Below are 16208 nucleotides of genomic sequence, written 5' to 3'. Positions count from 1 at the left end.
ATCTTCATGGCTAATAGTGTGGTCTTAATGCTGATACAATGATTTGGTGTCATAAGAATGGATCTTTCATCTCATCATACCAATAAAATTTCACCTTTGCACATATGCCACAAGGATATTTTCACAGTATCATTTGGGTGGTACAACCTTATGTCACTACATCGGTAAGCCAAGGACATGTTTGTTGTTTTGTCATTTATTATTTTAATGCACATACGCCGAGGATGACTATTACAATATGTGGGGGGAGGAGTGTATCATACCATTAAACGATACACTATGATTTCACCCAAATTATTATTAATCATTTGAACAATCGCTTCATTTTATTATAATGCATGATTAGACTTTGTAAACATCATTATCTTTTACCATCATGCATGATTATACCGTGGTAACCACCATTATTTTTACCATCATTACCATCATTATCCTCACTGTCATTTTTGGAAGTTGATGCGATTATGCGAAGTCTTTTCTCTTAAGTGCAAAAGACCCAATTTGGTAAAAAGGGAGTAACTGATGTGTCTCGACATTGTCTCCTTAGCAAGTGTCTGTGTGTACCAAGGCAACTCTGTAACAGGTCCTTAGCAACATTGAACAGTTACAGTCTTGGGCAACCATGGGAGGAGTAGCGGTAAGGCACGAGTCAGACTCTGTTAATATTCTGTTACAATACCCAGAAGCCTTGGAATTTTTTTGAAATGTAGGGTGGTTGAGTTATTTTGAGAAGTTGTACGGTGTTAGTGAATTGGTTGCTCTTGAATTTGCACAGGCCCTAACTAAACAACATTTTGAAGTCAGGGGTTTCAAAATTGTTGTTACAAAAAGGGTAATTGCAAGAGCAACTAGGCTGCCACAAACAGGGTTTTGGTGGTTTTCAAGGAAGGTGGTTATTCCATCAGCTAAGGCTATGTTTTTGCAGGAAGGAGAGGAATTGGTGACTAAGGGTAGAGGCTTTGATAAAACATCTCTTCCCCACCCTTGGGATGATGTGGCTCTCTTCACTCAAAAATTTATCACCTGTGAAGGGTGCTTTGGGATTATATTCAATTATCATTTTCAACTGTGGGCACACCATGGGACAGGGCCAGTGATAAATCTGCATTACTAGTTGAAATCTTTACAACATATGGCAGAGGCTATGTGAGGGGAAAAACACCTAGAAACTTGTGTGACCAACCATTCACTTATCAAATTGGTCATAATTCATTCATTACAGGGGCAAGGGAGTTCATGGGCTAGTCTGATAGCAAGGCCATGTGTGGATGCAAAGGATGATGAAAGGGAGGAGCATGAGGAGAGTTCTAAAACAACAAATGAAAGTAAAGCAACAACACCCGTAGAAGGTACGACCGTTACAACCCCAGGAGTAGAGCAGTGGCAACCCCTAGTCAATGTAGGGTGGATGCAATTCTTAGACCTGGCCGTCGAAACCCTAAGATGTGGAACTCTATAAAAACTTCTGCTGGTACATCTTCAAAAGGGAAAAGAACACGAATAAAGGAGCCTGTCGAGGTGTCCAATGGATCATTAGAAAAGAGCTATGATGGGTGTCCTATTAAAGAGGAAAAGCCAAAAGAAGCAACTCTTTAAACAACACCACCTAAGCCAGTAGTTGAAGAAACAAGAATTTCTGAGAAACCAAGGATGCCTCAAGACAGGTGAAAGTAAAAAAGACAAGATTGGAGAAGTCGAATGGTGGAAGAACCCCTAAGAGAAGGGTGTGAGTGGCTGTTGCACAAAAGAATACTCCAACACCTGAAGAATGTACTGTTACAGCCGAACCAATGGAACCTAAGAAACAACAAGATAAGAGTAAGCGGGAAGAGCCTGTAGAGGAAGGTGCCTCCATGTCTAAAGCCCTTGTTGTTACACCAAAATCAAGCATGGGGAAGAAGAACTAGTAGCAGAAGAATCTACAAAAGAGCAAGAGGATGCCCCCTTATCAGGTAAGACCGAAACTGACCCTCTTGTCCATCAAATTGAAGAATTAAAAAAAGAAAAGAAGAATTGGAAATAATTTTCCCTGGTTGAGAAACAACTCCAGTTTAAGAAGGGAAATGCATTAGATGTGTTAGCGGAAGCAACAAAAATAACATCACCCATTGAAACGAGTTCTTAAGGAAGCAAATTGAAATTAATTTGACTACTGCTCCACAAGAACCTATTGACGATGTTGTTGTTACACAAGAACCAACAACTGAGATAACGTAGTACGAGGATAAAGGGGGTGAAGAAAAGATTGCTGAGTCTGAGGTTGTAACAACATCAAAACAACCCAACTATTGAGAACAACATCTTTGATTGGGGAATTAGAAAAATGGAAGAAGTTAGCAGTCTTCCCCAAGGATGAAGTTATTTTTCTGAAACAACATGAAGAGATAATCAACAGTCTTAAGAAGGAATGGGCTGAAAAGTTAAGGGTTCAAGATTTTGTAAGAATTCAAAGGGAAAGGAAGCAGGCAATGGTGCAAGTAGAGGAATTGCAAGAGGAGGTGTAACTACTACAGCGAGAGAAGGAATCTATGTATGAGCTTATTGATAGTTTATTAAATTGCAAACTCCCTTCTCCATCTTATCTTTTATACCTACAAGAGAAATGTTGCCTCTTTCAACTGACAACCCTCAAGGAAAAATGGCCACATAAAACAAGGAAAGTTCAAGATTTCTTGGAAACTTTTTAGAGTGCTAATTTTTGGCAACATTTTATGTGCGAGTTGTACCTGCATGGCCTTGCTTATTTGGGGATAAGTCCTTTAATTTGACACCTTATGTGGGGAATGTTCCATTGAGAGCTTTTCTGTCTTTTGCTCACAACCAAGTAAGCTGAAAAGTTGCATATGATACTGTAACAACCAATGAGGGATGAGTAAAGTTGTGCATTAGAAATGAGCCTGGCTCCGTTGATGTTGCTGCTAGGGGCATACAATTGGATGTCGAAATCTTGAGCCACCATAACATTAGTAATGGAGCATCAGAACTTGGTTTTGCGGAGATGCCTCAGGAATTTTCATGAGATAGAAGAAAGTGCATTAGAAGGGAGTAAGTTGAGATGGAATGTTCCTCAATAGGAGTTGATGGAAGAGGACCCCTATTGTTATCAAAATTTTATGCAAACCCTTTGTAGTGTTCTTGGATATGTGGATTGTATTAGGAGAAGTGGCCTAGGATGGATTGGACTTAGGTTTAAGTTTCCTCTTGTTTGGCTTATGACTTATCAGTTTTAGCACCTATATCATTTTACTGATCTTCTCTAGGAAATGGAGTTGGTCTTCTCCCGAGGCTACAGGGGCAGAGCAGAGGATGTTGTAGGATCCTATAATCTTTTAGAACTACACTCTCATCATGTTATGAACCAGTCACTAAGGGTCTACATGAGAACAACATCCTATAATCTTTTAGAACTACACTCTCAACATGTTACGAACTAGTCACTAAGGGTCTACATGAGGACATGCATATATGCTTAAACTGGGGGAGATGTTGGGCCATGGAATATTTTTGCACACATTTTCCTGTTCCTTTTTTTTCCCTTTTTTGACCAACAAGACCACATTTCACCATTGTAATAACCATTATTCACTTAAGTATGGCCTTTTCCATATGTCACTTTCTTAGTCTAATTTTGCTTATAAACTGGCATAGGAACTACTGCCTTAGGCAATTTTTATTATAAAACTGACATATGAGTTTTTTGAGGTTTAAGTGGTCTGTTGGCATTCCTGTTATAGGATTGCACTTACAGTTTCCTTTATCAATTTGGAGTGTTGATACACAAATGGTTTGCCTTGGGCATGCTGTTCTTCTCTAATTTGTTGTTAGACCAGGCAATAGCTCCTCGAATCAATTTATTATATTTATTCAGGTTGGTCTTTATTATATACATGAGGGAGAGACTGTTCATTTCATCTCCCAGTGACTCTTCATATTTTCCATTATTTATTTACGTCGGTTACACTTATTCACCCAATCCTGATGATTAGGTGTCAACATTCTCCCCCTTAATCTGAAGGGATATTGGTGAGTCCAAGCATTGTTCTGAATCGTTCAAGCTTTTCTCTTCCAAGCACTTTGGTGAAGATGTTTGCAATTTGCTCATTAGTGGAACAATGGCGGAGATGGATTGTTTTGGCCTCAACATGATGTCGAATCAAATGATATTTAGTATTGATGTGCTTCGTTCGATCATGGAACTTTGGTTTCTTGGCCAACTTTATTGCCGAGGTATTGTCAATCATGAGTGGAGTTGATTGTACTTATTTTAGCTGCAAATCTTCAAGAATTTTCATGAACCACACAATTTCTTTTGTTGCCTTAGCTGCTGCCACATATTCTGCTTCTGTTGTGGAATCTGCTAGAACTGATTGTTTGCGTGATCTCCAGGAGACAACTCTTGATCCAAGACTCATAGCATAACCTGAAGTAGATACCCTAGTTTCTTTGTCTCCATCGAAGTCTGAATCAGAGAATCCAATCAAGCTGAAGTCGTCCACCTGTGTATACTTGATTCCAAAGTCTTGAGTTCCCTTCAAGTACCTTAGAACTCTTTTTGCAGCAAACCAATGTCCCTCACAAGGCTTTTGCATAAACCTGGAGAGGATTCCAACAATGAACGAAATGTTTGGTCTGGTTGTAGTTAGGTAGTTGAGACTTCCTACAAGATGTCTATACTTTGTTGCATTCTCAAATTCTTTTCCTTCAATGGGTGAGCTTTAAGTTTTGTTCCATTGGAGTAGTAAGGGGATTGCATTCCGTCATGCCAAACCTGTTCAACAGATCTCCAATGTACTTCTTTTGAGAAAGGAATATGGACTTCGGATGTTGAGTTACTTCAATACTAAGATAGTAATGAACATAGCCCAAATCAGTCATTTCAAAACCTTTCCTCAATTCCTTCTTTATGGATGCAATGTAGCTTTCATTGTTCCTTGCCATCGAAAGATCATCTACATATACCACAAGATATACAACTGATTTGCCAACTTTCTTGACAAATAAAGTTGCATCATCAAGATCATAATGTTTGAAATTGAGTTTCAGAAGATGCTCAGTTAGATTTTGATACCATGCTCGTGGTGCTTGTATGAGGCCATACAAGGATTTCACAAGTTTGCGTACTTTATGTTCATGTCCTTTCACAACGAGTCCTTCACGCTGAGACATAAAAACGTTCTCTTTTAGATCTCCATTCAAGAAAGCAGTTTTTACATCCATTTGATGGACTTTCCAACCGTTCTGAGCTGCTAGGGCAAAGAGTGTCCGGATGTTAGCCCATTTTGCCGTGGGGGCAAAAGTCTCCTCATAATTGACCCCTTCCTTCTATGCAAAACCTTTTGCCACAAGCCTGGCTTTGTGCTTGTCAAGTGAGCCATCAGCTTTATACTTGTTCTTGTAGATCCACTTGCAGCCAATTGGTTTGGTTCCTAATGGAGGATCAACCAGCTTCCAAGTGTCATTCTTTATCAGGGCATCATACTCATTTTGCATCGCTTCTTTCCATTCATCGTGAGAAGCAACTTCTTTGAAGGAAGTTGGTTCAAAATTTGTAGACAAATCCAATTCACAATCATAAGAAACATCCATATCAACAGGTGAATCAGAGTCATCTACATCACCTCCATTTTGCCGGTTTGAATTTCTAGTTCCTGTCTTTCCAACCTCATCAGGATGAACACTTTCAAGTGTCTTTGTCAGCCACTTTGGGGGACCTTTCTCTAATGGTCCAGGCTGCTCTGTTGATTGAGTTGGGATTGAATCAAGATTGTGTTTCCCAGTTCTATCAATTACAACACTTAAAGTATCATCCATTGTTGGAGCTTCATGCGGGGGAGAGAGTGCTTCAGAAGAAGATTCCACAGGTTGATCTAGTATAGGAACCCCCCCTTGAAGATGTGGAATCTGATTATCAAATTCTTGAAATGATTTTGCATTTGCAAATTTATCCAAGCGATCAAGTCGCCGCTCAACAACATTGTCAGTTTTGGATGTTTCAAGAAAGATTACATCTCTAGATACAACAAACTTTTTATTGACTTCATCATAGAGACGGTATGCTTTGGAGGTGTTTCAATACCTCAGGAAGATACACTTACGACTTCTTGCACCAAGTTTGTTTCTATGTACCTTTGGTATCAAGGCATAATAGGTGGAACCAAAGACCCTAAGATGCTTTACTAAGGGAATGTGCCCATACCACATTTCATAGGGAGTCTTGTTTCTAACAGCATTAGATGGACATCTATTCTTTATATATACAACACATAGAACTGCATCAGCCCAAAACATCAATTTTACATTTTTGAAAAACATCATGGAGCGCACCATATTTAAGATTGTCCTATTCATTCTTTTAGCTACATTGTTCTGTTGGGGATTATAAGGCACAGTTGTTTGATGTTTGATCCCATGTTGGCGAAGATAGTTTTCAAATTCATTTGAAGTATATTCTTTTCCATTATCAGTGCGAATAGAGCCAATATGAGATTGTGCATCATTTTCAATCCATGTATGAAAATTCTTGAATGTTTGAAAAGCATCATATTTGTTCTTCAATAAATAAACCCAACACATTCTAGTGTAGTCATCAATAAATGTCATCATATATTTATTTCCATTTGCAGAAGGAATGGGCATTGGACCACATAAATCTGAATGAATGAGTTCAAGTTTTCTATGTGCTCTTGAATGTGAATCATGAAAAGACTGTTTGCTATGCTTTCCTAGAATACAAGCATCACATTGCTTAAGTTTCCTAGGAATTGTAGGCAAACCAGCAACACCATTTTTCTTCAACAAGCGGAGGTTGTCATAGTTCAAATGTCCAAATCTAGCATGCCATAATAAACTTGATGGAAGTGTACCTTCTTCATAATGAGAGTTGTATGAGAAATGTTGTGCATGAGCAGAGGTACCTTGCAACTTGAGAAGCCTTTCTTCTTCTATCCCCCTCATGACAAGTGAGTGGTCAGATGCTTTTCTCACCTCAAGCTTGCCATCAAACATATGAATGGAGTGACCTTGTTGGTGGATGAGGACCAAGGACAACAAGTTTCTCTTTAGCTGTGGGAGATATAGAACATGATATAGAAGAAAGTCTGGAAGACCAGTGAATTTGAGCCTGATTGTGCCATGCCCTGATGGCTTGAGTTTTGATTGGTCTGCAAAGAATACTGCTCCATCAACATTGCCAGTAAATTCTTCAAAAAAATCTTTTCTATGAGTCATGTGGCAAGTTGCTCCTTAATCAAGCAACCAATCATTTTTCCAAGAAGCAAGTGAAGCATTAAATAAGTTTTCATTTACTCTAATATTACATTGTGCCATAACATAATGAGCGGATTCAGGTGCTTTACCTTTGTCTGTGTCATTAGTTTTACTTTTCTGTTGGTTTCTTTGCTGCTCAATTTTGTCCCAAGGTAACATGCATGTAGAGGCATCATGTGATCCATTTCTTTTGCAGCGTATGCAATGCAAATCTGACTTTTCTCCTTGAGAGTGTCTGCCCCCCCACCTCTGAAATATCTTCCTCTTCCTCTTCGACCACCTCTTCCTCTGGAAGAATCTTGGGCAAGATTCTTTTCTTTATGAGCAAGGCACACAACCTCTTCAGAAGATTCAGGGGCTGTCTTCTTTCGAAAAGCTTTCTCTCTTTCAGCAAATTTTTTCACAAGAGAGTCAAAGGTAATATCTTTGAGATTTCCATTTGCTTGCAATGACTCAAGATAATTGGAGTAAGTAGGATAAAGTGCCTTGAGAAAAGCGATAAAAGGAATATCCAATTCAACCTTAGTGGTTTTGATATCATGCATTATAGATTTTACTTCGGATGCAAGAACAAGAGGATCATTATTTTGTAATTCAAGAGTGAAGAGTTTAATCATGAGTTGAACAACTTCAAGTGCAGAATATGAATCATAGAGGTCTTTCAGCTTTTGGAAGGCTTCTAAAGCAGTTGAAAATGGTGAAATATGGTGACTCACCTCTTCACTTACAGATGCTACAATTAATGCATAGGCTTTGCTGTTCTTATTTTCCCAAATGGCGAACTCTTTGTCTGAGGTAGGCTGTTTTGGCTCTTTGTCTCCGTCTCCAACACACACTCCTTTCCACAACTCATTGAAAATGAGGGTGTGTTGTATCTTCCAGGACCATTCAAGATAGTTCTCCTTGTCAGTGAGAACTATTCCCACAATAGATATGATTGAATGCATTGTAAAATCTGAGTACTGTAAAAATACTTCTGCTGGGAAGAAATGCACTTCTAGTGGTAATTTTGCAAAAAAAAAAAAATTACAATTCAAAGGGGCATTGGTATGACAGTACTATATTGAAACATAGTACTATAATGAAAAACGTAGAGTATTCAAACTAGGCCCAATGCACCAAGATTCATTAAAATAGGCATCACTATGGATAGAATAGGCAACACGGTATTATATGTGAAATGAAAAACAACAGAAGTGAGCGATCAGGGGGAATGTCATTGCTAACAGTAACAGTAACGCTGAATATCAATGATATAAATGAAATGTGCGCAATGCACCATGAGCGTTTTGTATGCTTTGATCCCTGTGTAGCAGAGAATAATAATAGTGAATAGCAGGTGGAGCAGCGACAGGAGTAATAATAGTGAATAGCAAGTGGAGCAGCGACAGGAGTAATAATAGTGAATAGCAGGTGGAGTAGCGACAAGAGCAGCGTAACAGGGAATAATAGAGAATAATGCGTTCAGGCCAGTGGAAGCGTCAGAGCTGCCAGGCTAGCCAGTCTGCATAGGATTCAGAATATCATAGGCAGAATAGGGAGTTACAAAGCAGAGGGAAGCCAAAAATGGCGCTGGCTCTGATACCATGTCAGACCATGCAGTAACTCCTCGAATCAATTCATTATATTTATCCAGGTTGGTCCTTATTATATACATGAGGAAGAGACTGTTCATTTCATCTCCCGGTGACTCTTCATATTTTCCATTATTTATTTACATTGGTTACACTTATTCACCCAAACCTGATGATTAGGTATCAACATTTGTCACCTAAAACGAATCTAGGAGCGCATCAAGTCAAAGCCAACTCAACCACCGAGAGATATTCACAAAGTATACAACTCGCGTGGTTGAGATTTTCTACAAAGATCCTTGTATTTAAAGGAAACTGATACAACTTTACCCTTACCATGGAAACTATTATGAATTACCAAAATGTATTCTTATTTTAAGATCACATGAGAATCAAAAGATTCTCATGATGATCTTCTTCTTGTATTCGAAAATTATTAAGAAGAGAGTTCTCTGTTCGTGGGGGCAGCGAAGGGAATTAGACAAATAGGATTTGGAAAAGCACCAAGCTTTGTAATACTGATATTTTATTAATGAAAATCTGAACCATATGGCATTATATCTTCCTTTGAGTAGTCTGTGTATTATTTAGCAATGTTCCACCAAGGTTCCAGGACGAGGGGGCGAGGATACGTGGGAGCAACTTATGCAAAAGCTCCCCACCAATTTTTAGGAAACGTGGGGGGACGTCAGAGTCTTAAAAACTTATAAATATAAAATATAATTTATAAATTGAATCCACTATGACAATTGGGTTTGAATTGAAAAGCTGCAAAGCATGATCATTGATATGAATATAATTATCTAATATCATATAATAATAAATTTGAAGTTCTAATTTATAATCATATATCATACATTATGATTAAAGTTTAAACCATATTGATGTTCCACTTCCTACTATGAACATTGAATACTGAACAGTGAACAATGAATATTTACATAAAATTATAAAAGTCAAGTCTGATACATCAAGAGTCAAAATTTTATAGAGTCAGAATAACATAAGAACATCAACATATCAAAAGTTAAATGAGCATAATTTTGCTCAAGCCTCAAGGTAATGCCCCGTTAGTCTCTGCATCCAGCCGCTGCATGAATAAATGAAGATCAACCATATGGTCCATATCACCATCTGAATCTGAATCACTAGCATTCTCAAACATGCTAAGTGGCACACCAACCAACCCCATTTGTCTCATCAAGTCTCTTCTCCATATCTACCTGTGCATCATCCTCTGGAGCACCATCCCCATGCATCCTCCACCAACCAATCGGGTCATCTTGGGCTAGATCTATGCGATCTGCCCGAGCACCACGTGTGTTGAAGGGGCCACTAAGAGATGCAAATTGAACAAACTGTCTTTGAAATATTGACCCCTCCTCCTCACTGTACATCTTTGCATTTGCATCTAGGAAGCCATTCTTTACCTCTAGATCATCAATAGGAGGCACCCTCCCAGGTCTCTCAACATACCATTTTGGGTTTAATGCATATGCTGCCATGTGCAAAGGTGTGTTCATGCAATCCCACCTATGTTGAATGATGGGTCGAATCTGGGAAGTATAGAACTCTAATGAGGGCTCCCTTTGCTGAATGGCTACCTTCACACGACCCAACATGCTATCAAATGTCTCATAGATTTCTCCAAGACTAGGAGCATTTGAATCAGTGTAACGAATGATCTCCACAATAGGGCCCAAGAATGACACCAAATAAGAACAATCTGCCCACCAATCATTGTCCAACACTTGAAGCCTGACCTTCTTCCCTGTGTCTGTCTTTGATTCAGACCACCTTCCCCACTCTAAACTCACAACCAAGGATTGTAGAGCTGCTTGTACCTCTATCATCCTCTCCAATAAGAGAAATAACTGGCATATCTAGTATCAGTGGGCTTGAGGAATTCCTTCCTCGTGTGAGCCCTGTACATAGCCAAGGAGGTGTGGTTGTAGATAAACATCTGCACATCTCTTGTCGTTGTCACCAAGTCTGATATCCACTGAATCTTGCCAATGTCTTTCAGTGCATTATTGAGTGCATGCACACAACAAGGAGATCAAAAATTATGTTGATACCTGTTTTGAATCAATAACCTAGCTGATCTACAAACTGCTGCTGTGTCTGTCACAATCTGCACCACACTATCAGGCCCAACATCCTCTATAGCTTCTCGAAGAAGCTCAAATTGGAAAGATGCATCCTTGCGCTTTCTAGAATAGTCAACAACTTTAAGAAAGAATGGACCTTCTGAAGATGTCACTATGATGTTGATTAGTGGGCGTTTTCAAATGTCAGTCCATCCATCCATAACAATAGAGCAACCAAACTTCAACCATGTTTGTCTCTTTCTCTCTTTCTGCACATTAATTTTGGACACTTGTCTATCTAAAATTGTTGTTCGTAGTTTATGTTCTCCGAGTGGTACTTATGAAGGCTTTATTTTTGCAATTGCTTGGACCATTTCCTTGTAATAAGGAGAACAAACAACATGGAAGGGAATTCCATTGGCAAAAATAAATTTGCCAATTGCATCATCTGTGTCATCTCGATCTAGAATGTTGTACATCCCAAACACTGTACCACCCATTGCACAAGAACGAGATGCACCAGTAGAAACCTTCGTCTTTTTTGACGAAGCACTGGATGGAGGAATATTTGTGGATGGATCAACATGTCTGCTAGAAAACAATCCTTTTCTAGTAGCTGCCCTTTCTAGCCTCCAAAATTGCTCTCTTTGAGCTGAATTCAAGTTCTTTGAGGGACACATATTGACTCCTTTACCTGTAATAGCCAAAATGTGTTGCTTCACCCTGGTATAACTGCCAACAAAGTGATGCCCAAAAATATTGCAGACCCAATCACGTGAGCCACCACCAACTTTTGGATTCTTTTTCGGCAGTCTGGTTGCATAAATTAGAAGTGGTTTTAGAGGATTAAATGTCCCCTTTGCAAATTTTTCCAGCTTTCTTGGTGGGCGTCCAGAATCTACACCATGCCTAATCTGGTATCTTGCCCCCTTGTGACCGCTTTCAACTTCTTTTTGTGCATCTTGTGGCTCACTACCACTGTAGCTGCTGTCACTGTTCTCACTCTTCCCAGAAGAAGTCTGACTCTGACTCATAGTTGTAAGTTGTAACTTTGTAAGTTGAATGACAAATCAAAATATAGGTTGTAGCCTGTAATGAAAATAAAAATAAATTAAAAACATTACACAGGTTGATTAATACATAGGCTAGTAGCTACAACACACACATTGAACACTGATTTTTTTTTTGGTTGTTGTTGTTGTTTAAATTTACAAGAAAAAAATTAAAATTAATACATAGTCAAAAGTTCTAAAAAATTTAAAAAAATTAAAATTTACGAAAAAAATGAAAAAGCAGTTTCATTTTTTTCTTTAAAAACATAGTGAAAACTGGAAAAAAACGAAAAAAAAAAACGCAGCCTAAAAAAATTAAAACACAGTCAGGATTCAGGACTTCTTACATGGGTCTAAAAAATTGTAAAAAATTAAAAATTTCAAAAAAAAAATGAAAAAAGCAGTCAATTTTCCAATTTTTTTTGAAACACAGTCAAGTTTAAAAAAAAGAAAAGAAAAAAAAAAACATAGTTACAGGATTGAGAATTACAAAAAAAATGGAAATTTTTTACAAACAGTAGCGTGGGTACTTACCGGAGAGGCAGCAGTCAGCGTTCAGGCAGGTGACACTGGACAATGTTCAACGTTCAGGTGTTTGAATCCTTGCTTCTGCAGCTGCAGCAACGGTAGCTGCAGCAACGGTGGCTTGCCTTGCTTGTGTTCTAGACTCTAGGCTCCAGCGGAATAATGATCAGCTGGTAGTAACTTGCAAGCGATCGAACCTTAATGGCGACGGACCGGTGGACTGCTGCTCGACAAATGGTGGACTGCTGCTCATGGGAGGAACGCTGCTCGATGGAAGGACTGCTACTCGACAGGAAGAACACTACTGGACGGAGGTGTGAGGAGCGAATGGTGTGAGGGCGGCAACATAACTAAGTTATATTAAAAGTTAAAACCCTACGTAATAGTATGCTGCCAAATTAACAGTTAATTAAATTTTAGTTATATTAAAACTTAATTATATTAGAATTTAACTTAAATTTTTGTTTTAAACCAATTTAAAAAAAAATCGTGCCCCTCATCACCCTTGCCCCCCTTTCCCCCCACGACCCCCTTTTCGGAAACGACTCCTCAGGACAGGGAAATGACCCCCTGGCACGCCCCTCTACGTACCCTGATTTTTGGGAGCATGGGGAAACGACCCCTTCTCGTCCCCAAGTCCTCGGAGCACGGAGGAGCTAGGAAACTAGACCCCTAGGGGGGGTGAGTCCCCGTGGAACACTATTTAGTGCACCAACCCCTGCTGAGGAGGAAGGGCCTCCTTAGCAGGGATCACTAGTTATGTAGCATACAATAATTATTTGCATTAATTCTTCTTAGTTAGGTGATTTTTGTTACTGTCAATTTTATTTATAAGTTAAATGATTGCAGAGAGCTTTTGAATGGTGAGACAACATAGTCTTGGACCGGTCCCTCTTGTTAGTATGGTAGTGAGCCATTTACTTTTCTGTTACATATTGGGTTGCACTTTCTTAAATCTTTGAATGAGTGTGTTCAGCATTGATCGAGTGATCAAAAGGTTTGCAGGAGTGTTGTTTATAAATGAGAATGGTTGTGTAACAGAGTGGTTTATTCTGCAATTGTGTGACTCTTTTCTGGTTGTGTTGAAGAGTGTAACAACTTGAATGTTTGCTGAGAGTGAGTTTGCAATGACCTTGGTTTGAGATTCATTTTGCTAGTTATCATTGCCCTTGCATAGACTTTGCATGATAGCCTTAATTCTAGCCTACCCAGATTGACAATTAATGTGAGAGTGGATCTGTTCCTCTGATTTAAAGGAACAATTGTTTCACTTGAGATATGGTTCCATAACCAAAAACACAACAATGTGTATGCAATTATTGAGATCTGGCAAGGTTTAACAAGATGATTCATTATTTCATGTGGTCAGTTACCAAATCTTTTTCTCATTTTCATTACGCACACTTAGGTACAAGCAAAACTCTTTTCATCTCTAAGTAATCTCTAAGTATGCTATATACGATTATAGAGTGATAACCTCTGTGTATGCTATAAACGATTATAGAGTGACATGGTAGAACTTTGCTCATCCCTACATATTTTGCTAGATTCTTATTGAACTTACAATGTCATAATCTTTTATTCATGCTATATGCTTCCATAATCAAAGCGCAGCAAAGTACCCATGTTATTAGTTATTTATTCATGTTCAGATTTGGAGAGGCCCTAACAACATGATTCATTTTCATGTGTTGCAGTTTCCAAATCTTCTTCTCTTTTTCATCATGCACACTCAGGTACAAGCAAAACTCATTTCATCTTTAAGTATGCTAGATATGATTATAGAGTGGCATAATCTTCTTCTCTTTTTCATCATGCACGCTCAGGTACACGCAAAACTCTTTTCATCTTTAAGTATGCTAGATACGATTATATAGTGGCATCAGAGTTGAACTTATAACGCATTACGTATATGGTTCCATAGCCAAAAACACAACAATGTGTATACAAATGTGTATGCAATTGTCATTCATTATTTCATGTCTTCTGTAACGAGTTACCAAATCTTTTTCTCTTTTTCATCATGCACACTTGGGTACAAGCAAAAATCTTTTCATCTCTAAGCATGCTATATACGATTGTAGAGCGGTAATATCTAAGTATGCTATATACGATTATAGAGTGACATGTTATAACTTTGCTTATCCCTACAAATTTTGCTGGATTGTTATTGAGTTTCTCACCAAAAAGAGGATTTGCTTGCATAGGATCAGCTTACTACATCTCTTGCCTAAAGAATCCGATGTTTGAACGTCGAGAATAGAACAAATGGTCCCCAAAATTACAATAAAGGAAATGAACCAAAGATATTTGTATATATATTTCCTAACTTAAAGCATTTTCCAATTAAATTATACAGATCTGGTAAGGTTTAATAAGATGATTCATTATTTCATGTCTTCAGTTACCAATTCTTTTTCTCATTTTCATCAATTTTCGTCATGCACACTTGGTACAAGCAAAACTCTTTTCATCTCTAAGTATGCTGTATATGATTATAGAGTGATAAGGTAGAACTTTGCTCATCCTTACAAATTTAGCTGAGTTCTTGTTGAATACTTATTGAGTTTCTCACCGAAAAAGTGGGTAGCAGCTTCTCCTTCCTTGAACACATGCTGAACAAGGCTCAGAACTAACCAGATTTGAATGGCAGAGATTGCACGCATCAGCAACAAGTTTCTCCTTCCAGAACAGACCTGAAATACACTGATAATGCCCAGAAATACGCTCAGGACAGGCCCTAGAAACTCGCTGTACAGACCCGAGATTCTAGGCTTACGTGTGCCTGACTGAAGAAGTATTTTTCTGCTGCCAGTATGCTGCTGCCTGTACACTGGATTTCAGACCTGGAACTTGCTCGTTCACCCCTCCAGAAGCCCTCGACTTATGTGCTTAAAATGGCAGTGACTGCCTCCTAAAATTTCGAACCCTTTTCCTTGGCTTAAACTCGGCCCTCTAAGGGATTCAAACTGCTGGTCTGTTCATTGTTCTCTGCTGTTGAGTTTCTAACGCTCTCTTCCTCCTCTCCTTGGCTGGCTCAAGCTCCTTCTTAGCTCTCTCTGCCCTTCTCTCAAATGCTCATGAGAGAATGATCTCTTCTCTTGCTGTACGCTACTTTATTTTGCTGCGATCTGAGCCTCCTTGAGTGGCTCCTACATTCTCCTCAAGTCCTTGTGAAAAGAATGAGTGTGTTAACTCTTCCTTTTCCTCTTCTAAAGTGTGGAAAACCTAACTTTAGAGATCTAATTGCTAGGATTAAATCTCAGCGCATTAAATCAAGTCCATGTGAAAAGGATGAATGTGTTCACTGTTAACTCTTCCTTTTTCTCTTCAAAAGTGAGGAAAACCTAACTTAAGAGATCTAATTGCTAGGATTAAATCTCAGCTCATTAAATCAAGGGTAGAGATCAAGTTCCCCACTTGACCCCTTTCTCATGTTGACTCAGTTATGCAAATATCACTTAGGTCATGGACCTAAGTATGTCAAAACATTTTTTTTATATCTTTCCCCAGGCAAGATGTTTCGACTGTTTAATCAACTTTGGTTTATAATTTGCTTCTCTTTACCTAGTCCTTAGTGCTGAAATTTATGCGCATGTAATTTTTCCCCAGGCCAGATGTTCGACTGCTTAATCAACTTTGGTTTATAATCTGCTTCTCTTTAGCTAGTCCTTAGTGCTGAAATTTATGCGCATGTAATT

At 38.7% G+C, this 16208-nt stretch overlaps 1 protein-coding gene across 1 annotated transcript in view; it reads left to right on the top strand.

Moving 5' to 3' along the window:
* Window positions 1–16208, top strand: part of LOC149198799 (uncharacterized) — a 73630-nt gene that overhangs the window by 25527 nt on the left and 31895 nt on the right. Inside the window, exon 2 of the mRNA XM_089400367.1 lies at window positions 14205–14243. The gene's annotated coding sequence lies outside the window, so the exon portion shown is untranslated. The remainder of the gene's footprint in view (window positions 1–14204; window positions 14244–16208) is intronic.

The sequence above is a fragment of the Pinus tabuliformis genome, chromosome 2_1 (genome assembly GCF_031772625.1).
Source record: "Pinus tabuliformis cultivar Carrire ecotype Pingquan chromosome 2_1, CPIR1, whole genome shotgun sequence".
NCBI classification, from domain to species: domain Eukaryota; kingdom Viridiplantae; phylum Streptophyta; class Pinopsida; order Pinales; family Pinaceae; genus Pinus; species Pinus tabuliformis.
This window is presented reverse-complemented; position numbering and strand designations above follow the sequence as displayed.